This window comes from Hemicordylus capensis, chromosome 9, assembly GCF_027244095.1.
Source record: "Hemicordylus capensis ecotype Gifberg chromosome 9, rHemCap1.1.pri, whole genome shotgun sequence".
Lineage (NCBI taxonomy): Eukaryota > Metazoa > Chordata > Lepidosauria > Squamata > Cordylidae > Hemicordylus > Hemicordylus capensis.
The window spans coordinates 29069785-29096962 of record NC_069665.1 but is presented as its reverse complement, the minus strand read 5'-3'; the positions used below and the strand labels follow the sequence as shown (position 1 = coordinate 29096962).

At 49.8% G+C, this 27178-nt stretch overlaps 1 long non-coding RNA gene across 1 annotated transcript; it reads right to left on the bottom strand.

The window, feature by feature from the left end:
- Window positions 1-6473: 6473 nt before the first annotated feature.
- Window positions 6474-26606, bottom strand: LOC128334427 (uncharacterized). The gene is made up of 3 exons (XR_008311291.1): window positions 26398-26606; window positions 19422-19522; window positions 6474-7810 (listed from the first exon to the last, which is right to left on the bottom strand). It is a non-coding gene; the product is annotated as an uncharacterized LOC128334427 (long non-coding RNA).
- Between the last annotated feature and the right edge of the window lie 572 nt (window positions 26607-27178).

The following is a 27178-nucleotide window of genomic DNA, read 5'->3' as shown; positions in this document are numbered from 1 at the left end:
AGCCCCGCCCACCACTCGCTCTGATTAAAGCACCGCTGCTCCCGCGTGCGGGAGCAGCGCCTGCTATTGGTTGGAAGGAAGGACTAGCCCCGCCTACCAACCGCTCCGATTAAAGCACCCCTGCTCCCGCCTGAGGGAGTAGCGCCTGCTATTGGTTGGGAGGAAGCGCTAGCTCCGCCTACCTACCGTTCTTCCTTCCTTATTAAAACAGGCTCGCCTGTGTGAGGGAAAGGCGCCTGCCATTGGCTGGAAGGAAGAATTATCCCCGCCCACCACTCGCTCTTACTCTAATTGAAATCTGGCTACGAGGAATGAGAGCTTGCTCCCCGCCCCCGCCCCCAAGAGCCTTTCCCGCTTTCTGGTCTCTGATTGGCTCATGCGCTAACGACTTCTGCTCTCTTATTGGCTTGCACTGCTCGACGAAGGGGCGGGTGGAGAAGAGCCTGTGCGAGAAAAGCAAAAAAAAAAAAAAAAAAAACCAAGAGAGAGAGATTTAAATAAAAGCATGTTTTCACTCGCAGAGAGGCATAGACTGTTAATAAAGAAGAAATAAAAACAAGCTCTTAGCTTTGGCTCACATTTACCAGGTTGTGGAAGTTCTTTTCCAGAGCAGACTGTAGATCTGTTCAGACGTTCAGTTAACACGCGTAAGGAGGGTCATCATTGCACCCGCTGCTTTCTGCTGAGGGTCTTAATTGAGGCACAGGCTGTATGCACGCAGACTCTCTTTAGGCAAAACATTTGCACACCCAGGCATGCACAGATTCACTGAAAGTCTGCACAGGGGTGGGGGTGGGGTTTGGAGGGAGGGATGGAGGGGGCCATCCCCACCCCGCTCTACCGAGGAGGCCCTCAACATCCACCACAAGCTGCAAAGGATTCTGGGGCACATTTACACAGGGGTAGCACTAGCATACATACAATTGCAGACATTTCCAGCATGACAGGCTGGGCGTCTTGGGCAGGAATGGTCCCCTTTGCTAAGCAGGGTCTGCCCTGGTTTGCATTTGAAGGGAAGACTACATGTGCGAGCACTGTAAGATATTCCCCGTAGGCGATGAGGCCGCTCTGGGAAGAGCACCGGCCTGCCTGCTTGCATGCAGAAAGTTCCAAGTTCCCTCCCTGGCAGCATCTCCAAGAGAGGGCTGAGAGAGACTCCTGCCTGCAACCTTGGAGAAGCCGCTGCCAGTCTGGGTAGACAATCCTGAGCTAGATAGACCAAGGGTCTGACTCAGTATATGTCAGCTTCCTATGTTCCTATAAAGCAATTTCTGTCCAAAGTATCCCTGCGCCAGCACTTTATTGATTTATTATTTTATTTTCACTTTCCAGTTGTCTTTGTGCTTGCTCGATTCAAAGGACCTGCACTGGCACATTAAAGACATGGAAAGCCTGTGCCCAAGAGCCCCCACCTGTGGTGAACCATGTATGAGCACTCCCTGCCGTGCATACGGCGCATCTTCCTGCATATGTTGGGAAATGATAGGAAACGGTGTTCCCTGAAGCCTGGCAAAAGACGCTTCTTGGTGGGCCTTTCCCACGGGCCTGCTGCGTGTTCAGATGGTGGTCTGGTGAAGATGTCTTATGTGTGACTTGCTAATTAGAAAGCCCGTCAGGCAGTGTTTGAGAGCAGCAGCAGCAGCCTCGAGGCACATTTCCAAGACATATTAATGTCCAAAGTTCTATGTCAAGGAGAAGAGGGAGAAAAAATAAATAAAAGGCTTTTACTGAAGAGAGATTTAGAACCTGGCCAGCCGACCTGTTAGGCTGTCAGGTCGCTATGGAAACTGAAAGCCTTCAAACAATATTAGCAGTGACAGGTCTAGCTAATAGCCCATCTACGCATTGCTGTTCAAAACACAGCCTGTTCCTCTGCTTTTATGTCTCAGAGAGCAGCACCAACCTGGATGCAACAGGGATGAATTGAGAATGACCTGGTGTCTGGCGTAATCATCACACCACCCAAATCATACTTTCTAGCCTAAGCTGCCCTTTCCTCTGACCGTTTCCCCTTAAACCCACATATTTCTGTCTATAAAGGGGTTGCTGATAAATCTGGAGAATGCCAAGAGCTTCCTAGCCGGCACAAACAAAAACTGATCATGGAGGAAAACAATCATCCCCACTCTGGACCCATTAGGGTGATGCCCAGGTCTGCCAATCTGTCATTTGCTCCTTCTTCCACCAGCCTAAAAGAAAATGTTGGCAACAACAGCTGCTTGCTGTTTCCTATCCATCTAGTTCAAGACAAAAATCAATACATATGGCCAATGGCTCCTTGAAGGTGCTTTCCTCCTGCCGTTTTTGCTCATATTTTTTTTAGGAACACAGGAAGCTGACTTACCTACCTCACAGGGTTGTTGTGAGGACAAACATAACCATGTACACCACTCTGGGTTCCTTGGAGAAAGAGCGGGGTATAAATGTAATAAAACAAACAAACAAACAAACAGGTCCATCTAGCTCACTATTGTCTACTCAGACTGGCAGCGGTTCTCCAAGGTTTCAGGTAGGAGTCTCTCTCGCAGCCCTACCTGGAGTGGGCAAGGAGTGAACCTAGGACCTTCTGCCTACAAGCATGCCAATGCTCTTCCGCTGTGCAATGGCCCCACCAGCTAAGGGGAATACAATGCTCACACGTAGTCTATCCAGATGCAAACCAGGGTGGACCCTGCTTAGCAAAGGGGACAGCTCTGGCTTGCTACCACAACTCCTGCTTGCTCCATTCCAACCCCTTTGCTTGTGAAACGCCTTGGATTATTCAAGGCCAGGCTTTGTTCCCAACCCATCATCCTCCATTCCATCATTAAGGCTGATCTTCCTCCTCTCCTCTTATTCAAAGACAGAAACTTCAAAAGGACAGCTATCCAGGGGTACAGATTGGAGCTGAACTGAAGTCCCATCCCTGGGTCAATGGTGAGCAGTAGCCATAAACCCAATTTCCAGGGTTCATCCACTCTCTTCCCTGCCACCCCGCTGTCAAGATCTGTCCCCTCTTCCTCTCCAGAGCTGCTGGCCAGAGGGTGCTGAATCTGGAGAGGAGCGCCTGGGAGCCCTGCCTGCCTCAACGAAAGCCTCGAATATGATTCCCAACGTCAGACTTGCAAATAGAACAATCCTGTGCAGCATAAGCCCATTTGTGCAAATTGCATTGATGATTTGTATCGTTTGCTTGGGCAGGAATCCAAAGCAGCCGTTCCGGGGCTCTTCCTCACACAGAGAGACAAACATCACCGGCTTGTGATGTGATGTCAGGCTGCTGGTGTCAGGCACGGGAGCAGGGCCAGAGACAGAATTTGGCAACCCTCCCCCGCTCCCCCACCTTCCCCAAGGAAAAGTCATCCCTGGATTCTTGAATAGCCCTTGGCGACTTTAAACCCACCTCTCATTCCGTTCTGCAGCTACCGTTAGAGTTTTATTTCTAGGATTTGGACGGCAGCAAAATAAAACACTACCCTTCGGAAGCCAATTGCTTGCCTGTCTCCAGGGAGCAATAATCTAAACCCTATTGGAATGCACAGCAGCACAGCCAAGCAGTCTGTAAACGGCTCTGACATGGTGTGAATACACTTTTGTGTCTTTTGCCATCTGCTGCTGCCATTAAAAAATTAAATTTCCATCTGTTTTTGCACCCTGCCCCCAGAATGCACCCCTTCCCAGAGGCTCCCCTCCCAGTGAGCTCTGTTCCTCAGCAGAGCTGAGTCCCGAGTCCTTTATGCCACAGAGGACCTCTCTGGTCCCTGTATGTGCTGTCCTGATCAAGTGGAACAGACTGGCCTGCAATTATGCAGATGATACCAATTCTCACGGGATGAGTTCTCTTCAGTCTGCCATTTGTTTTTGCTCTGCGTCGCCATTTATTTTTGCTTGTCATCTGTGTGTTTAAAAGCAAACATCTCTACCTTGCTGGGAAGGTATCTTTCTGCAGCCAAGCTAACTGTACAAGATGTCTTCCGTGGAGAGGGTGTGGCATGATGGCTCCCTGCAACCTCCACGTTCAGAGGCAGTGTATCTTAGAATATCAGTTGCTGGGGAAAGCAGTGGGCAAAGGCTATTGCCTTCCTGTCCTGCTGGTAGGATTCCTGGAGGCATCCGAAGCCGCCTTCTGCCCAGTCTAGCTTTCCTCTAGCTAGGTTCCTCTAGCTTAGCATTGTCTACCTTGACTGGCAGCGGCTTCTCCAAGGCTGCAGGCAGGAGTCTCTCCCAGCCCTACCTGGAGATGCTGCCAGGGAGGGAACCTGGGACCTTCTGCATGCCAAGACATGAGGCTCTCAGACTGAGCCTCAGCCCCATCCCTGACACTGTAGGAAACAGGGTGCTGAACTAGATGGACACTCTTTCGTCTGACCCAGCAGGGCTCTTCTTATAAGCTGTGATGTTAGGAATAGAGCCTCCATGTATAAAGGCAGTTTACCTCTCAGTACCAGATACTGGTGACATACAAAGGAGAGGACTGCTGCCTTCATGCCCAGAGACATCTGTTGGGCCACTGTAGGAAACAGGATGCTGGGCTAGATGGGCCCTGCTTGGGACTGATCCAGCAGGGCTGTTCTTATGTTCTTAAGAGGTGTTACAGCTGGTGGTCCTCTTAGCCCTATTCATGACATTAGTCACATATATTACGCGGTGTGTGCATTCAGTACACATGTATGTGTTTTTGCGTTCATTTAAAAAGAGAACCTGGGTAGAGGTCTCCTGAAAGGCAAGGGACCGATAAGAAGTGGACTACTCAATGTGTGCTCAACATGACGTATGAATAGCGGCATATATGTACACTGTTCTGTACACGAGCATACGTGCATTGAACACAGTGTGTGAATGACCATACATGCATCCAGAGCTGTACGTGTGCACTATGCACAGATTGCGCATGTGTTAAGCATAATGTGTGAACAGGGCTGTAGTCTCACCTGTATTCTTGAGAGAGATACAGACCCCCCCCCCCACCCCCCGCTTTTTTTCCTCCTGGTTCCATCCGTCCTCCTTTCAGCTCTGCCCAAGGAAATCAAACTTCCTTTTCCTCCACTTGGGTCTCTTGAAAAACTTGCATGCAGAGACATCCCACAGGATTATGCGCTCTGTGTGTATCTGGGAGGCCACACCTGAAAGAGGGAATCCCTGGAGGGCCTCGTGGAGAAGGCTGGGGATGCGGAGAGGTCTTGTTCCCTGCTCGGTTGCTATAGGCACTAAAAGCTTTGAAAAGTGAGGAGAGCAGCAAAGGTCAAGGGAAATCAAGAGGAGAACGCGAGGGTGTTGCTACCTCAGGGAACCCAGGCAGGTTCATGCGGAAACCAGCCTTGGAGAGGAAGTGGGATAGGTTACCGAGCTTAACAGAGAGCCGCGCCGTTCTCCCAGGGTGCTGCTTCGGAGGTGTGGGAGTGGGTGCCAGGGAGGCCTCACAGCACCCCACTCTCACCTCCTCATCCCAGCCTTTTTACTGACCCAGCAGTGACCCGATAAACGGCAGAAGGGCACCACATTAGCCCGCGCCTTGCCGCTTGTTTCCAGGTTATTGATTTCAGTTTGCAGCCTGCTCTTTCCTCGGGGTGCAAAGTGGATTGCCTGTGAGAGCCAAGGACCGCACACTTGCAGAAACCACGAGGGAAGAGCCCTCCGAGGATTGCGCCGCTGTTGGATATGGGTGTGGGGAGGAGCTGTGTGTGATCAAGCGGCTGTCCCCGCGGAAAACAAGAACCTGCCCATGAGGAATGTGCTGGGGAGAATCCCTTGGATGGGATGCTACTTTAGCTTCTCCTCTAGTGGACTAGTTGCTTTTTTTAAAGTATGCATGTATTTAATGAATTTATATCCTGTCTTCCAACACACACACAATCACCACAACCTGCATAGATTGAGAGAAATTGCTTCATCAGAACAGACACAGCCAGTCCGTGAAACCAGGTGGAAGAGTTTTATGCGTAATAAACCACGTTAAATATCCCTCCCCCCTCCCCGCAAAGTTGGAAAACATTCTTTTTAAAAAATACAGCAGCATGCCAGTTCACGAAGACAAGAATCCATGCTGAGGCTGAAATGAAACAGTCAGTCTGATTTCACATGGAATTCAGATATTTGCATCTCTGCGGAACGAATCTACCTGTTATAAATGAAAGCATGTACTGGAAACTGAAGGCATGGATTCTGAATATTAGAAACCAGGAGAAGGTGGAAAATTGTATCCGACGTTCTTACACAGCTGATAGCAGTTGACTAAATATGCAGTAATTTGATACTCAAACAATCATTCCTTCTCTAACAGCAGAATCTTTTAAGATGGTGCCTAGGAGGGTGCCAGGCGCTGTAGGATCTGTGCAGAAATGGATTCGGTTTTATTTGCCGCATTGTCCTGTGTAAATGTGGATTCATCTGAAGGCAAGAAAGTCATTATGGCTATTGGAGATCCCTGATGTCGAAAGATTTGCTTGAGGACATAAATGGATGAGTCATATTCAAAAGCAATCAAATGCAGCCTCCACTGGAACAAATATTGGTGCATTCTCCACTTTCTTTTCATTTAGCTCGTCTTACAGCTATTTCCATGCAATAAATGCACTTTTTAAAAACAACAACACACACACTCAGCTGAGGTCCATGACTTCCATGCATCTTTCCTTAACAAGGTTTAGGTTGTCAAAAGTTCATGTTTCCTTGACACTGAAACAGGAAGAGGTTGTTGTTGAGAACATGTGAATGTTCCTTCTGCAAGTGTTTCTGTTGCTCCTGCCTATGCGTTGTGGAATGTGGTTGTAGCATCCTATTGGACAGTGCCAGTGAGGTCGATAGTGAAGACTACTCCCCACCATGCCTGCACCAGCGTGTGACCTTTTGAAAAATTTTGTTTCTACCAACTTAGACCAGGGATTCCCAACGGGGATGATGTGACTCACAGTGGCTGGGGATGATGGGATTTGTAGTCCAACATCATCTGAGGGCCTGGGATTGGGAATCCCTGGTTTAGAGGAAACTAAACTAATGAAGAGCATGATCTACCCTCAGGGAATCCGTATCCCAGTCACTCTTTGCCTGTGTGGAATCCCAGTCTCAAGGAGCAGCCACAACCGTTCTATTTTGGGCTTGTTTGGTCCTGAAAAATGGGGTGGTGGTGGAGATATTTGGCTGCCATGCGTTAGAGGTGCACATCCTGATGCATTATTATTGGTGGCGGGGGTGGCTGGGTGGGGGTTAAGGACCCTCCTATGCACCACCAAAAAGGCAGTCGGGAAGAGGTCTTGCGGATGAGCTCTTGCCCCTTCGCGCCTGAGTTTTCCGGGGCTTTGGGCCACGCCGCTTGCCTTGCCCAGCAAAACCCTTCCTTGCCGTCTGCCTTCCGGCGCCATCCATCTCGGGCATCCAGGCCCTGGGCTCGGCTAATTTCCTAGCACGTCCTCGCTTGACGGAAGCCTGTAACAGTGCGGTGGTCCCAGCATTGAGGTATATGTGGATCTATTAATAAATCTTTCATCAGCCCAGTAAGGCGGGGGGAGAGGAAAGGGAGGAGGGTTGGGGGCACCCAGAGGCACAGACGAGTTCCTGAGCAAGCTGTTCACAGCGCCGGGCGCTTTCATGGCATCTCCTGGTCCCTCTGGCCTCTCCACAGCAGGCGGCCTCCCCAGCCATCTGGCTCAGCAGTTGCACACCGACTCTTCACCTGCCGGCCTGCCATCTCTTGACAGGGCCTTCCCCGTGGGGGTCGGGGGCGTGATAATAATGTCCGGGACTTTCAGGCGCTTGTCAGTCACGGTGGGCACCTCGCGGCGGCTGCTGCCACCGCCGCCAACACCGCCACCTCTGCTGACACATGTTTTAAAGCCTGGAAGAGAAGGAGAAAGTCAGAATCGGCTGGTGGCCAGGAGGCACATCCCCTGGCACGCATCCGGTGAAATGAGGTGCAGACGTTACGGGGAGGGGGCGGGGTCCCCCCCCCGACATTGCTGGACTACAATGCCCATCATTCCCAGCCACAAAGCATCTTGAGGAGGGCGGCCAAGAAGGGTATCCTAAAAAGAGGGCAACTCATTGACCAAACGCCTGGATAAAAAGGGCAGTCTTCCGTTTTCTCCAAAAGGCTGGGAGAGAGGGAGCTATGCAGATCTCGGCCATGAGCGAGTTCCACAGCCCGGGGCAGTCCCTAAGAAGGCCACGTCCCTCATGTTCTACACACAAGCCTCTTGGCCAATCTAGCCAGGTGGGTGGATCCAGCTGGGAGCAGGCGGACCCCCACCCCAAGGTAACATGAACCAGGCAGGATGGGGAAGCCAAGATGGCGAGGGGTCTCGAAATGAAGTCCCAGGCGGAGCAATGGGGTTAGGGATTATACCCAGTTCTATGAGCTGAGCAGGCGTGGAGCCAGCTGAACGGCGGACTGTGTCCAGCCCTGCCCAGCAGCCCCTCGAGTGACGTCCCATGGGGGCATGGCTCGGGCTCCAGAGAGACTGAGCAAGCTCCCCCTCCCGCCATCCATTGTTTGCTGCCTGGTAGCCTTTATTTCCCTTTCTCTGCCTCCAGCGAGGAAGAGAAAGAGAAATAAATGCTGTCAGGCAGCAAGTTAAGTTAAGGTTGTGCCAGTGTCGACTCCTGGCGACCACAGCGCCATGGGGTTTTCTTGGTAGAATTCAGGAGTGGTTGACCATTGCCTTCTCCCGTGGAGTTTGAGATGATGCCTTTCAGCACCTTAAATGGACAGGGGGAGAGCTTGCTCGGGGCTCTTCTGGAGCCCAAGCTACACCCCCTGCAGGCTTCGGTGGCCCTTTTTATTGGTGGCCCGAGTTCTTTGAACCCGTTCGCACAATGGTGGTTCCGCCCCTGGAGCTGGGTACATTAAGCCTAAAGAGAAACGCAATGGCCATCTTCAAATATCGGAAGGGCTGCCACATATATGAATACAACGAATATTTGTATAACGCTTTTCACGGTTCCCCAAACCGTTTTTATAGATATTAATAAATACATAAAATGGCTTCCTGTTTCCAAAGGTCTCACCAGCTAAACAAGAAACATAAGAGAGACACCAGAAACAGCCTCTGGAGGGATGCTGTGCTGGGGATGGATAGGGCCAGTTGCTCTACCTCTGCTCAATAGAGAGAACCACCACTTTAAAAAGGGGCTTCTTTGCTTAGTTAGCGGGGTGGTGGTGGGGGCAGAGTTCCTAGAAGAGGGAGCAGAGTTCTTCTGTTGCTCCTGAAGGCAGGGCTAGAATCCATGGGTTGGAACTTGGAATGACAGGAGCAGATTTAGGGTAGACATTAGGTAGAACCTCTTAACTGTAAGAGCCTTTCGGCAGCAAAGCAGCCCGCTTGGTGCAGTGGTGGTCTCTCCTTCATGGGAGAGTCTGCACAGCCATCTGTCTGGCATCCTGTAGCAGTTTTCTGCACCAAGCAGGAGGCTGGACTAGATGACCTTCAGGGTGGGTCCTGCCCGACTCAAAAATTCTGCGGCTGGAGTTGTAGTCCAACACCAGCTGGGAACCCAAGCTGAGCTGATATCCTTGCTCAGTAGGATTTCGTCTTTTGGAAATGCTGCAATAGTCTTGATAGGCAAATGCCTTTTCCCCGGAGTGGGAAACTGCCTTTTTGGTGTGGCCCCTTGCCTTCGGAGGAGTCCTTTCTCCTTGTTAACATTGCACAGGGTCCTTTCCAAGCACCCCAGATCACTAAACCTGGTCCCAACTAAATAATATATTACCCACCCCCGGAACTGAATAGTTTTCCCCACCCACCAGCAATTCACCCCACTTAGAACTGAATAATCCCACCACCACCTCTAACCTTGGGGGGTGCCTGCTCAGACCCAACCCTCGCCCCCCCTTGCAGCGGTAGCAGCAGGCATGCTGTTCCTCGGGACACTGACAGGGCTTCTGCGCCCTAATCCTCCAAGATTGATGGCCGTTCTCTTCCTCCCAGCTCTGGGCCATATGGGGAAATCATGCTTGGGTGAGCCCACACTGCCATGCACCGACAATGTTTCGACATGATGCCGTCACCGTGGTAAAGAAGATCCCAGATTATATTTAGGTAGGTGTGCGGCACTGAATATAAATGATGCTTCTCGCAAGCACACACAGCTGCCTTCAAAAGCAAAATGATTGACAATTTGGTATCTCCGCCCGCCCCCCTGCCCCCCTTCCTACTATAGGCAAAGTTTGCAGCCAAAAAAATACTGCAAGGGTGCCCTCTGGTGGGCAGAGGAGTTCTCCACACACACTTGCACAATTCTGTGGACCGTCTGCCCGGATTTAGGCTCACGGAGAAGTCAAAATATATAAAGGAGGTCTCTTTTCCCCAAGCACTGGGATGACTGGTGGGGTGTGTACAAGCAGTGTCAAAGGGCAGTTCTGAAATAACTCAGTGTGATGTCAAGAATGAAAAGGGGCAGAAATGAAGGCAAAGAAAGCAGGGGAAATTGCTTTCTGATACCCAATAAGAGTGTGTGAGTGTGTGTATGTACATGATAGATCAGGACTGCACAACTTCGGCCCTCCTGCAGATGCTGGACTACAACTCCCATCACCCCCAGCCACAGCAGCCAATAGTCACAGATGATGGGAGTTGTAGTCCAGCATCTGCAGGAGGGCTGAAGTTGTTCAGTCCTGTGAAGACATCTGAGTGTCAGGTACCAAGGACATGGCCTTTCTGAGTGGTGGCCCCATAGCTGTGGTAATCCCTCCTTGGAGAGCTCTGTCTTTTTGCCATTAGAGAAGCTTTGATTAAAAAATATATATATTGAAGAAACATTTGGTGCTTGGTCTCTATTACTTTTTATTATCTGCTCTTAAAAAGATTTGAACTAAATTTGCTGCAGCTGTAGGGACATATAGGGACACCTCAATGGCATAGTTCGTGATTATGTCATCTACCCTGATCCAAGATGGTGGAAGCGTGAATGTTTGAGGTGAAAGCAGGCTAATTTGTGGACTGTCTAACTGATTTGAACCAAATTAGGTACAGTTGTAGTGAGTGACACACAGGGACAGCTCAGTGGTATAGTTTGTGATGATGTCACCCACCTCGATCCAAGATGGCAAATGCATAAACTTTTTAAGCGCAAGTGCACTAACTTGAAGACTGTCTAATCAGTTTGAACGAAATTCAGAACAGCTGTAGTGAATGATACACAGGGACACCTCAATGCTGCAGTTTGTAATGATAACATTCACCCAAGATGGCGGACACATGAACATTTGAGGTACAAGAGATCTAACTTGTAGACCTTGATTTGCAACAAATTTAGTCCAGATATAGAGACAGTGAAAGGAAAGTAGGCTGGTTAGTTCTTACTAGAACAACTTGTTTCAGTGTTGTATGCAGCATGGATCATATTTGCAAAAGCAGGATAGAAATAAATGGTATTAAAAATAAGAGTATGAATATTGTTCTTATTGGGAGCCTCCCTCGAAAGACTGAGAGAAAACCCTACAATTATTTTCCTACTCCATTTAAGCGGTCCAAATTTGTACGGACACAAACATCCTGATCCAACTAAGTCATCAGTCCATATTGAGAAGTACCCTAGCAGGTGGGACAAATCTGTGCTAGCAGTTGTGAGAACTCAACCAGGAGGCTGGTATGTTATGCTGGATAAGAAAATCCAGTATGATTTCACAGAAAGATCTCTTTCTGGCTATGCCTTTCAAATCCATGATGTAGGTTCTTTTGAACAGAAGAGGGTGCTGTTGAATGTCTATTGCTGTTTCAGGCATTTGATCAGCAGATAGAAAGCCCATGAATGGAGGTTTCCTTCCTTCTCCCTAGGAACATAGGATGCTGCCTTTGTCCAAGTCAGACCCTTGCTCCATCTAGCTCAGGTTTGCCTGCACAGACTGGTAGCGGCTTCTCCAAGGTTGCAGGCGGGAGTCTCTCTCAGCCCTATCTTGGAGATGCTGCCAGGGAGGGAACCTGGGACCTTCTGCATGCAAGAATGCAGATGCTCTTCCCAGAACAGCCCCATCCCCTAAGGGGAAGATCTTACAGTGCTCACACATTTAGTCTCACACTCAAATGCAAACCAAAGCAGAGCCAGGATTTAATCTAATTTGAATCTAACCTAGATCTAATATCGGGATTGCAGCTTCTTTTGTGACTCTCTCAGTATTGCCACCTTATTGCCACGCTCAGAGACAACTGAGGGGACCTTGAATTTATCTATGCTTTAGAAAGCATTTTCAAGTATTTTCTAGACTCCCTCCACACACATGAGGACTAGGAAGCTGCTTTTTTAGGCAAAAGGTATTTGGGGGACCCTGCTTAAGAAACAGATGTGGCTTCCAAAGCACATCATCAAAGGGTAATCACCAGGCGGATGTCTAGTTGCTTCCAGTTCCAGAGGCAACTGAAACTCTGGCTCCAGTTCCACATCTCCAAAGGACTGAAAAACTGGAGGATCTGCTTGAAAGAGGAGGTTTAAGTAGACCAGAAAAACAACTCTCAGTACGGATGATGAACAACGAGGAGGCTATTCAATCAATAGCATCAAGCGCAGCTCTTTAAATTTATAAATATCCAAGGGCTCTTTCTTATGGGGGGGGGGGGGAACCCACCCAGGATTAAGAAATGGTCTTGAACTAGTCATATATTCAGAAAAGGAAATGGGGCGGTAGCATGGCATGCAGAAGGTTCCAGGTTCAGTCTGTGAAAAATAGGTAGCTGCCTTCTACTGGGTCCGACCCTTGGTCCATCTAGCTCAGTATTGTCTACACAGACTGGCAGCGGTTTCTCCAAGCTTCTCTCAGCCCGAACTTGGAGATGCTACCAGGGAGGGAACTTGGAACCTTCTGCATGCAAGATACACGTGCTCTTCCCAGAGTAGGAATAGCTTACAGTGCTCACACATGTAGTCTCTCATCTAAATGCAAACTAGGGCAGCCCCTGCTTAGCAAAGGGGACAATTCATGCTTGCAACTGCAAGACCAGCTCTCCTCCCTCAGACCTGGCAGCATCTCCAGGTAGGACTAGGAAAGACCTGGAACTCCAGAGAGCTGCTGCCAGTCAGAGCAGACGATTCTGAGCTGGATGGACCAATGATCTGACACAGTATATGGCAGCTATCTATGGGGCTACGATGATGGGTTTTATGAAGGGCCCCTTACACTTCCCCAAATAAATGAAGCACGGTAACAGTTCACTCTGAACTGTGAAGCTGCCTTCCACTGAGTCAGGTAATTGGTCCATCTAGTCCAGTCTTGCCTACTCTGGCCGGCAGCAGTTCTCCCGGATCTCAGAGGTCTTTCCCAAGCCCATTACAGGAGTTCTTTGAGAGATGGCACTTGGGACCTTCTGCATGCAAAGCAGATGCTCTACCACTGAGCCGTGGGCTCTCCCGAATGCCATAGGAAGCTGCCTACAACTGGGTCAGGCCACTGGCCCGTCCAACCCCGGTATTGTCTGACTCTGACCAGCAGCAACTTTTCAGAGCTCTTTTCCATTACTTTCTTCTGGGAATCCTTCAGCTAGAGATGCCGCCGGGGATTGATTGCTTATGCACTCATCCCCATCCGTTGCCATGGAACGTGTGCAAGAGAATCTCCAGCAGCCCGAGGTTTCCTCCTGCCTCCCCACTGAATGGCATTTAGGTGAAACGGGCGCAGTAGGCCATTAGGTTCAAAGGAGCCTGTCTCATCTGTTATTAATGATGATGGAACGGTGCTCTCTCCTCCGGGGATCAATACTGCTCTCTGCCCAGCTGGTGGACCAACCTACATTAGGGGCTGCGGCCAAAGTGGTTAGTCATCAAGAGAGATGCAATTCACAAATGCATTTGTAGGCAACGGAGAGCCAGAGACTGAATGGTGGTCATGGAGCTGTTGGTGCCCGTCTTATTTTTAATACAGGGCTCTGCTCCGGCCATGATCAGCTCAGTCTTATGCACGAAGGCTGGGTGGAAGCACAGCTGGCCCCACTGCAAGGCAGGAGGCTGCCGCCGATTGAGTCAGACCATCAGTCTGTCTAGCCCCGTACTGTCAACTCTGACTGGCAGCAGCAGTTCTCCAGGGCGTCAGATGGGAGTCTTCCCAGCCCTACCTGGAGATGCTGCCAGGGGGACCTTCTGCATGCAAAGCAGAAACACCCTTCCCTGACATGATTATAGCAGGCTGCCTTCTACCGAGTCAGACCATTGGTCCATCAGGCTCGGCATTGTCCGTTCCGACTGGAAGTGGTCCTCTAGGGCTTCAGGCAGGCATTGTTTTTGTTGGAGATGGCGTTCCAGTGCTTCGACCTTTTGCACCGACTATCCTAATGGCCACTAGGGGCACTGGGAGTAGAGGCAGTGAGTGAGGGTCTCCAGACCGGTCCCTGCTTTGCCTCTGCTCTAGGACCCCTGCCTTGACTCCTCAGGTGCTCCCTGCCGTGCCTCAGTCCTCTTCCTTTCCTCCTAGAGAGAAGATGGACACAGCTCTCTCTCTCTCTCCCTGCCTATTCATGGAGGCACTTCTCACGGTTGCTGTGAAGCCCCTCAGTGAGGTCTGTGGGGACAGACGATCGGTGGGGGAGTCCTGGGCGGCCACATCAGCCACAGTTCTCATGGGAATATTTTCCTAATGTCGCTGATAGATAGGATAGGTCTTTCCTATCCCGAATGGACTTCACCAGTAAATCAGTTTAGTTTAGACGCTCCAGGCATCTGTTCCACGCGTGTCCCTTAAAGAGCTGCAACCACTAAACTCTGCACTCTGTAACAGGAGTGGCTGCTTCCTTGGCGCTTTGCTGAATAATCACAAACCCCGACATTTCTATCAGCCCTACTTGGAAGGGGCAGGGATTGAACCGGAGATATTCTGCATGCCAAGATGATGCTCTACTACCCCTGAGTTGCAGCCCCTTCCCCAATCCGGAGTGGCTGCCTAGGGGAACGGGCAACTGGGCATGGGAAGGGGGGTTATGCCTCTCCCCGATTCCATTTCCCATGAGATTAATTTCAGCCTCACACAACCTTCCTATCCTGGGCCATTTGCCCCTCCCACTGGAGTCCATCTGGGAGACTGAAAAACTAGGAAAGTGAGTTTGAAGGACTGGGAGGGACCCCAGTTCCAATCGCCACTCAGCCATGAAGCTCACTGGCTGACCTTCGGCCACTTACATGTCCTTGGGTGAGCCTACCTTGCAGGGTAGCTGTGAGGCTAAAAGGGGGCAAGGTGAGGCCCATGTGTGCTTCCCTGAGCTCCGTGGGAGATAAAAATATATGAAATAAATGCATTAGCTTCTGCTACGTATGTAGCGTGGGCGGAATCATGGGAAAGCAGCTGCAAGCATTCAGTGTGGAGAATCTCCACAGGCAGAAAGATGCACGTTTCTGCAACGTTTCTGCAACGGGGGCATTTCGGAATTCAGGGCAGTTGCTGGAACCTTCTGCCTGTGAGCTGGGAAAGGCAGCCGTGTGTGAGCTATATCTCCAAGGCGATGTGCATGATGTGAGGGAAACATCCAGACATATATATTATTTATATTTCACTACGCGTCTAATCCCACACTCCCACCTTCTTGCAAACTGCTGAGAGCAGCAGCTCCTTTGAGCTCCTGGGCACACTCTTGCAGAGGCAGCTTTGCAGGACTTCAGGTGGTCATCCAAAGAATGGCATTGTGGGCCTTCAGACCACCCTCTGGGCTTGGTCGTGTGACCTTCACAGATACCCCAGCATTTAGCACTTAGCAATAGCAATAGCAATAGCAATAGCAATAGCACTTACATTTATATACCGCTTTATAGCCGGAGCTCTCTAAGTGGTTTACAATGATTTAGCATTTCTCAGAGGAAAACAGGAGTCTGATTCAGACACTGAAGTCGTGCTCACGACCAGCTCGAGCACAGCTCTGCCTGGGTAGGGCTGCTCATGAGAACGGCTGGGATTGGCCCCAGGCTCAAAGTGAGGCGTGTGCCCCCTCCTCCCTTACTGCCCAATTAATCCAAATTTATCCAATTTATCCAGAGTTTCCCCCTGGATTCCACCCGAAGCCCAGGGAGGCTCAAACTCTGTTGATAAGAAGGGTGGCGGTGGCAGCATTTTGAACCTATCGATAATATAGAATCGTTTTAGGAGAAACCTAGCCAGGCAGCAGGGATGATTCAGCATTTCTTTCCCTCAGGCGAGCTTGCTCTGAGACAAAGGCTGTCATTTGCTGCCGAGTGTATGGCTCGACAGGCAGGAATTCCACAGGTAGCTTCCCCTATCCCTGCTTGCCCAGGCCCGCAGAAGTCTCACCTGTTGAATTCAGAGAAGCAGCAATCCTACTGGGCCAGACAAGGGTTCCTGCAGGCCGCTGGCGGCTTTGAGCAGCTGGACTGGAGCAGCCGCAGCTTATTAAAAGGGATGCCATCCTGAGGAGCAGATGAATAATCCATGGCTCCAAAGTGGCACAGGGGGAGGCCTCCCCCCACCATGCCTGCTGGCTGGGGGATCGCTTTCAAGATGCCTTCTACAGAGGGAGCTGGCCCGGCCCCAAGCCGTGCCGGGAGAGCTCCAGGGAAGGCAGTCAGCAGGAGCTCGGGCCTCTGGCTCTGCATTAAAGCTGACAACACACCCTGTTGCTGGGGCTGAGCGGCAGTAAAAGCTAATGGGCAATGCAATATTTAGCACTCATCCCAATTACCCAGCAAGAGAGCAGAGCACATTAGGAGCCCAGGATTCGGCTTCCCGAACGGCACTTCCCTCTGGCTTGGGACGGGCGGGGAAGGCTTGGGCTCTGCTGGGAGGGGCCGCTCTGGGCATTTCGGCCACGGCCACCTTCCTTCGGCCAACCCTGGCAGGGACGTTTGACCCCGACGCTGCTCAAGGAGGGTTTGAACAGGGGCACCGTAGCCCTGCTTGGATGCCTAGCCTCAAGAGCCTTCGGGGAGGAGAGGTGGTCTCTCATGCTGGCAGGCATGGACTGTCCCCTTTGCTAAGCAGGGTCTGCCTTGGTTTGCACTTGGATGGGAGACTACATGTGAGTGCTGCAAGATGCCCCCCCCCCGGGGATGGGGCCATGGCTCAGTGGAAGAGCACCTTCCTCCTTGCATGCAGAAGGCTCCAAGTTCCTTCCCTGGCAGCATCTCCAAGATATGGCTGAGAGAGATTCCTGCCTGCAACCTTGGAGAAGCCGCTGCCTGTCTCTGAAGACAATACTGAGCTAGATAGACCAGGGTTTCTTAACCCAGATGTTGTTGGACTACAATGCCCATCATTCACGGACATGGCCTTTGTGGATGAGGATGATGGGAGTTGTAGTCCAAAACCACCTGGGAGCCCAAGGTTAAGAAACCCTGAGATAGACCAATGGTCTGACTCAATATAAGGCCGGTTCCTATGGAGTCCAGGGGTCTCAAACTGTGGCCCCCCAGAATTTTGGGTTTCACCCGGATTTTAATCATCTCACCCAGATTGCTTAACCCACCCAGATTTGCCCAGATTTTAGCTTTCATTTAAACAAAAAAGCTAAGTTCTAGCCCTTGTAGAATCGGAGTTATGGAGCAAAACGTGCCGTCACTATTCGGCTCAGAAATTATTTTCAAGCCAGTTTACATAATATGCAATTTAGGCACCCAGATTTGGAAAGCTGGAATATGGCCACCCTGCAGATGTTGGCCTACAACCTCCACCATCCCTGGCTACCGGCCATTGTGACTGGGAATGATGGGAATTGTCGGCCATCAACAGCGGGAGGGCTGCAGTCGGAGACCCCTGCTACCGCTTCAGGCTAGCTGTCAGACAAGAGAACTGTGCCCATGGCCCGCTTCTGGAACAGAAGTAGTGGGGCGAAATTGTCCACCCGCGGACCATCACCTCTCCTCTCTTGCCCTGCAGTCTGCAAAATGGCAGCCTGTCGTTTAGCTCCTTCTCCTTAGGATGAGCAGGCAGGACCCAAAGGTTGCTGCCAAGTTTAGGTTTATGCAGATGGCAACAAAGGTCTGAGGCAGCTTCCAGCCTGCCTTCCAGATGCCTCAATGCCATGGCAGTCATCAAATGTCCTTGACAGATTGCCTGGCCTGAGTCAAGCCTACCATGCACACTTGCCAGATTTCAGGAAGGGAGGAAGGGAGGGATGTATTCTGGTCTTGATGCTTCTGCATTCAGAGCCTTCCATTTCAGAACCTTTCCCTTACAGCTGATCCCGTATCCATGGTTAATTTCAGGAAAGAGAGGCGTGCCAAGCAGTGTCCCCTCTAACAGGGATTCCCAGACGTTATTGACTACAGCTCCCAGAATCCCCAGATACAACGGCTTTTGCTTGGGGATTCTGGGAGTTGTAGTCCACAACATCTGGGAATCCCTGTTAGAGGGAACACTTGGTGCCAGGGGACAAGTCACCTAGAAATCTTGCCTCCTAATCGCCAAGGTATAGAGATGGGCTGTGCTACAGGTCTGACCCAAGGCACTCTGCACATGTTCAGAGGCCACTTGCTTTATAGGATCAAAGAGCAACCAGTCATTAAAGAGCAAAGAAGGTTTTCAGAGCTTGGACATCACTCCTGCCCAGGCTTTGAAAACGCAAATAAAAGTGCTTGAATGCTGAGAACCTTTCATTTTAAAACATGTGCACGGGCTTTACACCCGACAGCACTGATAATTGGGAATGCTGAAACCAAGTGGAATGACAAGATACGTTTTTGCCAGCCCGTTTAAAGTGATGATCAGTTTCCCCCTCTGACCCTCCAATTCATTCCAAGCCTAGTTACAAGATAAAGCATTGCAATGGATACACAAGTTACACTTTAGCTATAATGGTTAACCGGCTGCTAAAGATTATTGTGGCAGCAAGCATGAATTGTCCCCTTTGCGAAGCAAGGTCTGTCTTGGTTTGCATTTCATTGGGAGACAACATGTGAGCGCGGTAAGGTGTTCCCCTTAGGGAAAGGGGCCGTAACTCAGTGGAAGAACATCTGCTTGCATGCAGAAGGTCCCAGGTTCAATCCTTGGCAGCATCTCCAGGTAGGGCTGGGAGAGATGCCTGCCTGAAACCTTGGGGAGCTGCTGCCAGTCAGTGCAGACAAGACTGAACTAGATGGACCAAGGGTCTGACTCAGTATATGGCATAGGAACATAGGAAACATAGGAAACTGCCATATACTGAGTCAGACCCTTGGTTTATCTAGCTCAGTATTGTCTTCACAGACTGGCAGCAGCTTCTCCAAGGTTGCAGGCAGGAATCTCTCTCAGCCCTATTTTGGAGATGCTGCCAGGGACGGAACTTGGAACCTTCTGATGCTCTTCCCAGAGCGGCTCCATCCCCTGAAGGGAATCTCTTCCAGTGCTCACACATCAAGTCTCCCATTCAGCTCCAACCAGGGAAGACCCTGCTTAGCTATGGGGACAAGTCATGCTTTCTCCCACAAGACCAGCTCTCCTCCTTTGTTCCTAAGACTACCTCACAGCCTGCTCTGCCCTATTCCTCGGTGGAGCTGTGGGTTGGGAGTGGATCAGGAAGAGGCAGGCAGAGAGTCATTTACTGTCTTACCTTTCAGGCAGGAGAGACTGAGGCCCATATTTTCATCCTTTTAGTAAGCGGGACAAATTATAGATGCAAATGTCCACATCTGCTCCTGTGCCTCATTAACGCTGGAATGGAGAGAAAGAAAATGTTTTCAGATTTAAAACAAACATGAATGGTATAGCATTCGGAATATATCGCTTGTCCAGAGCTGTACTCCAGATACATATTCAGCACCTGAAAGGAAACGTTTCTATCTGGGGAAGAAAAAGTCATCAGCAGATGTCATGGTGTTCTGTAAACTCAGCTGGGTCTGTGAAATTCAAAGAAGAGCTTTTCTCCTGAATGGAACTTTGATAGATGAAAGATCTTTTATCAGCTGGTATCCAATCTTAGCTCATCGCTACAAACTATGTAGAACCAGCAAGTTACTGCTAAGACGAGCAGATTTCCCCCCATCCTGCTTTGGTCCGCATTCTGCTTTGCCTGCCTCCAGTTTGGAGAATTTATAATATTACTTTCAGAACTGGTAGCCGCTGCCAGTCTGTGAAGACAATACTGAGCTAGATAGACCAAGGGCCTGACTCCGTATATGGCAGCTTCCGATGTTCCTACTTCTTTGTTTTTCACATCACTAAAGCACACAAGTGAGTCCCTGAATTAATTCACAGTAGAAGAAAAGAGCTTGCTCATGAGGACTCCTTTTGGCACTGTGGTTTAATCCACACATCAGAAGGCAACCCATAGACATATTTTAAATAAATACATTTCACCAAGCTGTGAAGTGGTAATATGGACCTGAGATCTACTGAGTCAGGCAACTGGTCCATCGAAGCCCCGTCTTTTCTGTTCTGACGGGCGGCAGCTCTTCAGGGTCTGAGGAGGCATCTTTCTCATCACCTGCTGTTTGACCCTATAAGTGGAGCATTGACGACTGAACCTGGAACCTTCAGCATGTGCTCTGCCACTGAGCGGCTGTCCCTGCCTGAGGTATGCGATTTGGCCTTTGAAACACCTCAGGAAGATGGTGAGCTCTCCCCGCAAGGAGGAGGCTAGCTTGACAAGTTGGAGCAGCCCTTATGTGTACATCCACAGGCTGCAATCAGTGGAGAGTGAGCCAAAGAGTTCCTGGGTAATTAGGGGCTCTTGACTCACTCCTGCTAAATTCACCTCCCTAATGTTAATACATGTATGGCCATCATTTCACCTTGAGGTGAAACAGAGTGCAATGCACCAAAGGGTAGACACCATGTCAGTCTGATCTGATTCTGATTGCAGCCACTGTCGGAACTATTCCGCCACTGGCACCCCATGTCCGCTGAACACTGAGCAGAGCTTCAGCCCTACCAGAGCCCTGCAAGCTTAAATCTAGCAGAAAGCTTTCCACCTTTTGCTATCTTTACAGCATGGTACAGTAAAGAGAACACGTCAATATTAAAAAGTTTAAGTGGATGGCTAACAGACCCCGGTGTGTGTAATGATTAACTTCTGATCAGTTGCTGTAATGCAGCTAAGGGTTGGGAACTGCCACAAGGAGCCATAAAGCACTGATTTTGTTTGATGTGCAACGTGACACTCTGTCCTCATTGAGGACAGAGTGTCATGCACCCGGTTGCACTTTAGAGTTTTCAGGTAGAGCCTGGAAGAGACTCCTGAGGTTGTTGCTGATGACAGCCTGAACCTGTTCGCTCTGGGAAGAGCAGAAGGTTCCAGGTTCCCTCCCTGGCAGCATCTCCAAGTAGGGCTGAGAGCGAGTCCTGCCTGCAACCTTGGAAAAGCGGCTGCCAGTCTGTGAAGACAATACTGAGCTAGATGGACCAAGGGTCTGACTCAGTATATGGCAGCTCCTTATGTTCCTATGTTCCAGGATGTTTCTGCCATCATGTCTGGCTCCCTGCATTATATATAACCATAGATTTACTGAGGCATTTTTGATTTCAGAAATAACAAATCTAAAAACCATTACAGGAAATTATGAAAGGGTTTGCTTGCCATTTTGGTAGCCTAGTAGATGTCTGACACCATGGTGGTTTCAAGAGAAAGGATTTACAGAGTGAGTGAAATTAAATCTTTTATGAGGCCAATTTAAATGGTTGCAGAACTATGAAAACTTTTAAGACACATACCTAGTTCTCCAATGAAGGGTTCTGTACCATTTCCCCCCCTTAGCCTTCAGCAGCTTAACAAGAGGCAGAAATTCAACAGGTGAAACTTCAACCACTGCATCTCCATGCAGGGAGTGCTGAATTTCTGTTTGTTATGGGGCTGTTGGGGCACACAGCGAGCCTTTCTAGAAAAAAGTAGCAACCTAAAACTGTAGCTAAGCATCCTGGGTCAGTCATAGGCTGATTTCATTTGCCATGCCACCTCTGCATACAACAGACAACAACTCTGGCCCTCTGAAATGACCCTCTTGTCGGTCCCTGATTTCTGAGAGGTTCGGGGCTCTCAGACCCATGAAAGGGCCTTTTCGGTTGCTGCCCCACTTCTTTGGAACTCTCTTCCCCTCCAGATTCGTTTAGCCCGTTCCTTACTGATCTTCAAAGACTTTTCTTCTTCGCCAGGCTTTTGCCCTGTAGTTTACCTATTTGTTTTTTGTTAGTTACTTTAGTTTTTAATTTAGAATGTAATTTTTAATGTTGCCTTGTTTTCATGTTTTTGTGCACTGCCCAGAGTCTTTGGAGTGGGCTGGATGTTAAATGTTTCTAATAAATAAATAAAAATAAAATAAACTCTGCTACAGGTCTCTAATCCTAGGGTAAGGGGCAGCTGAACAGGAACCCCCTGCTTTTACTAGGTGTCTTTTCCTTGCCTATAACTTTAAATAGTTACTTAATGCAGTTTTAACTTCATTCTATCCTGAATTATCAGGGTAGATGATGGTTGACCCTATTAATGGACCATAAATAGGAAATTAGTCTTGAAAAGAACTATTTTTATCAATCTGCTGCTCGTTCCCAGAAACAGCTTGTTTACCCAACTGAAACATCTTGCATGGTTCAGACTCATTTCAAAATTCTGCCTCTTATGAAGCTTTTAGGTGGAAAATGAATGAAGGCAGGAGTGGAGCTCTAATTGCATGCACAGGTTCAAAGAACCCGGGCCACCCAGCTCTTGGGAGCCGCCTGACTCAGCCCTCCCAACAATCTCCAGCCAGTATTCATATCCCAGCCATGTTTGTTTTGTTGGGTGCACAGTTTGCTCGTTCTCTCTGAGGGGGGAGAAAATGAACAAAATGTGCACCCAGAAATGAACATGCTTTGGAAATGAACTCCAGAGGGCTTGTGCGGTTCTATCAGGGCACTTGCCACACCCCCTTGTGTGTGACATCACACGCAAGGGGGCGTGGTCAGGGCCACGGAGGGTCCACATTAATCCTCCGGAGCTCATCCCCGGCCAGCGTTTGCTGGCTGGGTGCATTATTTATTTATTTATTGTATTTTTTTACATTTTATATCCCGCTCTTCCTCCAAGGAGCCCAGAGCGGTGTACTACATACTTGCGTTTCCCCCTCACAACAACCCTGTGAAGTAGGTTAGGCTGAGAGAGAAGGGACTGGCCCAGAGTCACCCAGCAAGTCTCATGGCTGAATGGGGATTTGAACTCGGGTCTCCCCGGTCCTAGTCCAGCACTTTAACCACTACACCATGCTGGCTCTCAGATAAAAAGTAAAGTGTGCCGTCAGCTTGATTTTGACTCTGGGCACCCACAGAGTCCCGTGGTTTTCTTTGGTAGAATACAGGAGGGGTTAACCATTGCCATCTCCCACGCAGTCTGAGATGATGCCTTTCAGCATCTTCCTATATTGCTGCTGCCCGATATAGGTGTTTCCCATAGTTTGGGAAACATACCAGCATGGATGTCCCTTTCTTTCTCTCAAGTGAGGGACAGGTACAGCCATTCACATGTTACGTTGAACGAAAGTACAGCAATACACTTCCTGTTTTCCTTTTTCATTCATTCAGTTTAAATACCACCCTTCCTAAAGTGGCTCAGGGCAGTTTACATTAAAATAAACACACATAATTAAAATAAAAAACTAATTAAGAGCCGATTAAAATTAGAATGAGCTATCATTAAAAGCCAGGTTAAAATCTCCTTATTTAGTCAACTTATATGTTGAACATATACTGAGACTGGAAGAAGACGGGTGTGGTTTTAAACCTGGAGGAAGAAACATCAATAACCTGCACTACGCTGCTGATGATACCACTCTGATAGCTGAGAATGCAGATGGATCTGCAAGCTCCAGTAATGAAAGTCAGGAGCACAGTGAAATAATGGGACTACGACTAAATGTCAAGACGACTAAACTAATGACAACAGGCACAGCAACCAGCCCCAGAATTGATAATGAAGACACTCCACCAATAGTCAAGGATCTAGCAGTCAAGAAATATACCACAGACTAGCACTTAGTAGGTTGCAATGAAGGCCTTGGGAAGGATATTGAGATGCTGTGACGTGTCTACACCTACAAAGGTTAGAATCGTTTGGACAATGGTTTTCCCTGTGACACTCTATGGATGCGAAAGCTGGACTTTGAAGAAGCAAGACAGAAAAAGCATTGATGCTTTTGAACTTTGGTGCTAGATAAGACTTTTGAGGAGACCATGGACAACCAGGAAAACAAACCAATGGATCATAGAACAAATCAATCCAGAATTTTCACTCGAGGCACAAATGACCAGGCTCAAACTATCATACTTAGGACACATTATGCGAAGACCCAGCTCTCTTGAGAAGTCCATAATGCTGGGAAAAGTTGAAGGAAAGAGAAGAAGAGGACGACCAGCAGCAAGGTGGATGGACTTGATGACGACAGCAATGAAGGCACCACTGAGAGACCTTCAAGGCCAAGTGGAAGACAGATCATCCTGGAGAGAATCTATCTATGTGGGCACTAAGAGTTGGCACTGACCTGACGGCACTTAATCAATCAGTCAAAAAGCCATGCATTTGAAGAGTCTAAATCCGGGTTCACTTTTAAAATGAACACAGGTACGGTCAGTCACACAGACATCTGTACACTCGAACACTGTAATATCTGAATCGGTCTCTTATTTCTTAGGGCAAGCATCCTTCCTGTCCAACAGCCAGCTCAGGCCAGTTGTCAGTACCAACACATACTCTGTCAATGATGATCCAACTCCAACTTTTTCTTTTCAGAGGCTGGTGAGAAAAGAGAGGTCTTGCAGGTTGCTTGGGCCATTCTGGAGACAGGACTTCCACAGCCACTAGGACGGCAGAAGAGGCCACTCTGTGCCTTCCAGAAACGGTACCTATTCATTTAGCTGCCCCACATCTACTCACTTCCTGTGTAAGGAGGCAAAAAACCTCTTGACTGGGCAACACGATCTGAAATCAATGAGGCTACATAAAAGCACGGTGAATATCAATATCCACTTTTTTAACCATTTAATTTTCTACAAAGACAGATCCACAAATGTCCTTACTTTGCACTAGATATCTGGCCCGTGTACAGAAAACCAAACCAAACCCAAAGACATTAAAAAAAGAAAAAAATTAACAGGGGATATTTGTCCACCTTGGTCTGGGTGGAATTAAAAAGCTATGGGGCAGAACCCGCCAAGAATGGAGACCCAAAGGAGGACTGCTGGTCTGAGGGAGGAAGGCTGGTCTGGTGGCAGCAAGCATGAATAGTCCCCTTTGCTAAGCAGGGTCTACCCTGGTTTGCATTTGGATGGGAGGCTACATGTGTGAGCACTGTCAGAGATTCCCCTTTGGAGATGAGAAGAGGTGCTGCCAGCTTGCATGCAGAAGGTTCCAAGTTCCCTCCCGGGCAGCATCTCCAAGACAGGGCTGAGAGAGACTCCTGCCTGCAATCCTAGAGAAGCCGCTGCCAGTCTGGGTAGACAATATTGAGCTAGATGGACCAATGGTCTGACTTTGGATAAGGCAGCTTCCTATGTTCCTAAGAATGTCTCCAGAGCACCCATTAAAACAAACACAACATAAGAACCCTACTAAAGGTAAAGTGTGCCATCAAGTCAATTTCGACTCCTGGCGCCCACAGAGTCCTGTGGTTTTCTTTGGTAGGAGGGGTTTCCCCTTGCCTCCTCCCGCGCAGTATGAGATAATGCCTTTCTGCATCTTCCTATATTGCTGCTGCCCGATGGAGGTGTTTCTCATCATTTGCGAAACATACCAGAAGGGATTCAAACTGGAAATCAAGTCATTTCCCTGCTGTGCTATTTCGTGGCTTGGAGATAATCATACACTAATAATAATAATAATTATTATTATTATTTGTCAGCCATCCCGTAACAGTTTGTTCTCTGGGTCGCTCACAACACCACAACAGTAAAAAAAATAATAATCCAATAAACACACATAAAACAAGACAACCACATTCGAACACAAAATTTAAAAAATACCAAATGCCATTCAAAACATTTTGCAAACTTTAAAAAAAAATCCCCAAACCACCACTCAGCAGCATGCAGGCCACCTACCTAACAGGGGTGTTGTAAGTCAGTGTGTGTGCAGCGCTTTGAATTTCCCAAAGTGCTACCCAGATGCTCACAAGAATTATTACCCCAATCCAGCCCGCACAAGGAACCACAGAATCTGGGGCAGGGAAAGGGGGATATGAAGCAGCCCAGGAAAAGTTCCCGAGTCAGCTTGAAATATATAGGGCAGGTGCCTTCCTCCTCCTCCTCCTCCTCCCCCCCCCCCGCCCCCATGCAGCCTGGCTGCGATTTGTGAGCAGCAGAGCCCCGGAGTCTCTGGAAACCATCTCGGGCTGCATCCAGCCCCAAGCACCGAGCCGCAGCAACTCAAGCGGGAGGCAGCGGATTTCTGGGCTTCCCAGCCCCGTCCAAGTGGCGAGAGGGGCTGGGGGTTTTGGGGGGTGGGTGGGGTGTTTTTTTTGCCTGCGAGCCAGAACTCCAGGGGACTCGCCAGCCAGGCAGGAGGGAGGGGCCGGCCAGCGCAAGAAGCAGCCCGCTGGCCGCCTCGGGGTGCGGCAGCGGCGACTCACCTGCGCCGGGTCGCTGGTGCTCTGCAGCCGCCTCCTCCTCGCAGCCCCCCCCGCCCAGCTTCAGCGGCATCCCAGCCCTGCTGCTGCTGCTGCATCCCAGCCCGGCGGAGCTTGACATCGCTCCAAGCTCCGGCGAGGGGCAGAAATGCAGCTTGAGGCCGGAGGAGCAGGAGGCGGCGGCGGCGGCGGCGGCAGCAACACCCGGGCGATTTGCGTAGTGCAGCCGGGGGAGGGGCGGGCGGGGGGGACACCCCCTCCGGCGCTCAGCCAGCGAGGCGGCTTCCTGCGGGTCCCCACCCCGCCGCAGCCGCCGCAATGCCTGGCTAGGGAGGAGGGCTCGTCTGACTGGCTCTCTTGCTACGAGTGCCGCCGCCGCCTCCTCCCAAGGGCTGCAGGCTGCTGCCCGCCTTTAGGCACCTGGGACTCTAGGGACATAGGCAGCTGCCATATACTGAGTCAGACCCTTGGTCCATCGAGCTCAGCATTGTCTTCCCAGACTGGCAGCGGCTTCTCCAAGGCTGCAGGCAGGAGTCTCTCTCAGCTCTATCTTGGAGAGGCTGCCAGGGAAGGAACTTGGGACCTTCTGCTCTTCCCAGAGCGGCTCCATCCCCTGAAGGGAATCTCTTCCAGTGCAAACTCTTCTAGTCTCCCATTCATATGCAACCAGGGCAGACCCTGCTTAGCTAAGGGGGCATGTCATGCTGGCTACCCCAAGACCAGCTCTCTTCTCTCTCCTGCACAGACACTCCTGCAAAAGCTGCTGGAAGGTGGGGGGATGGAT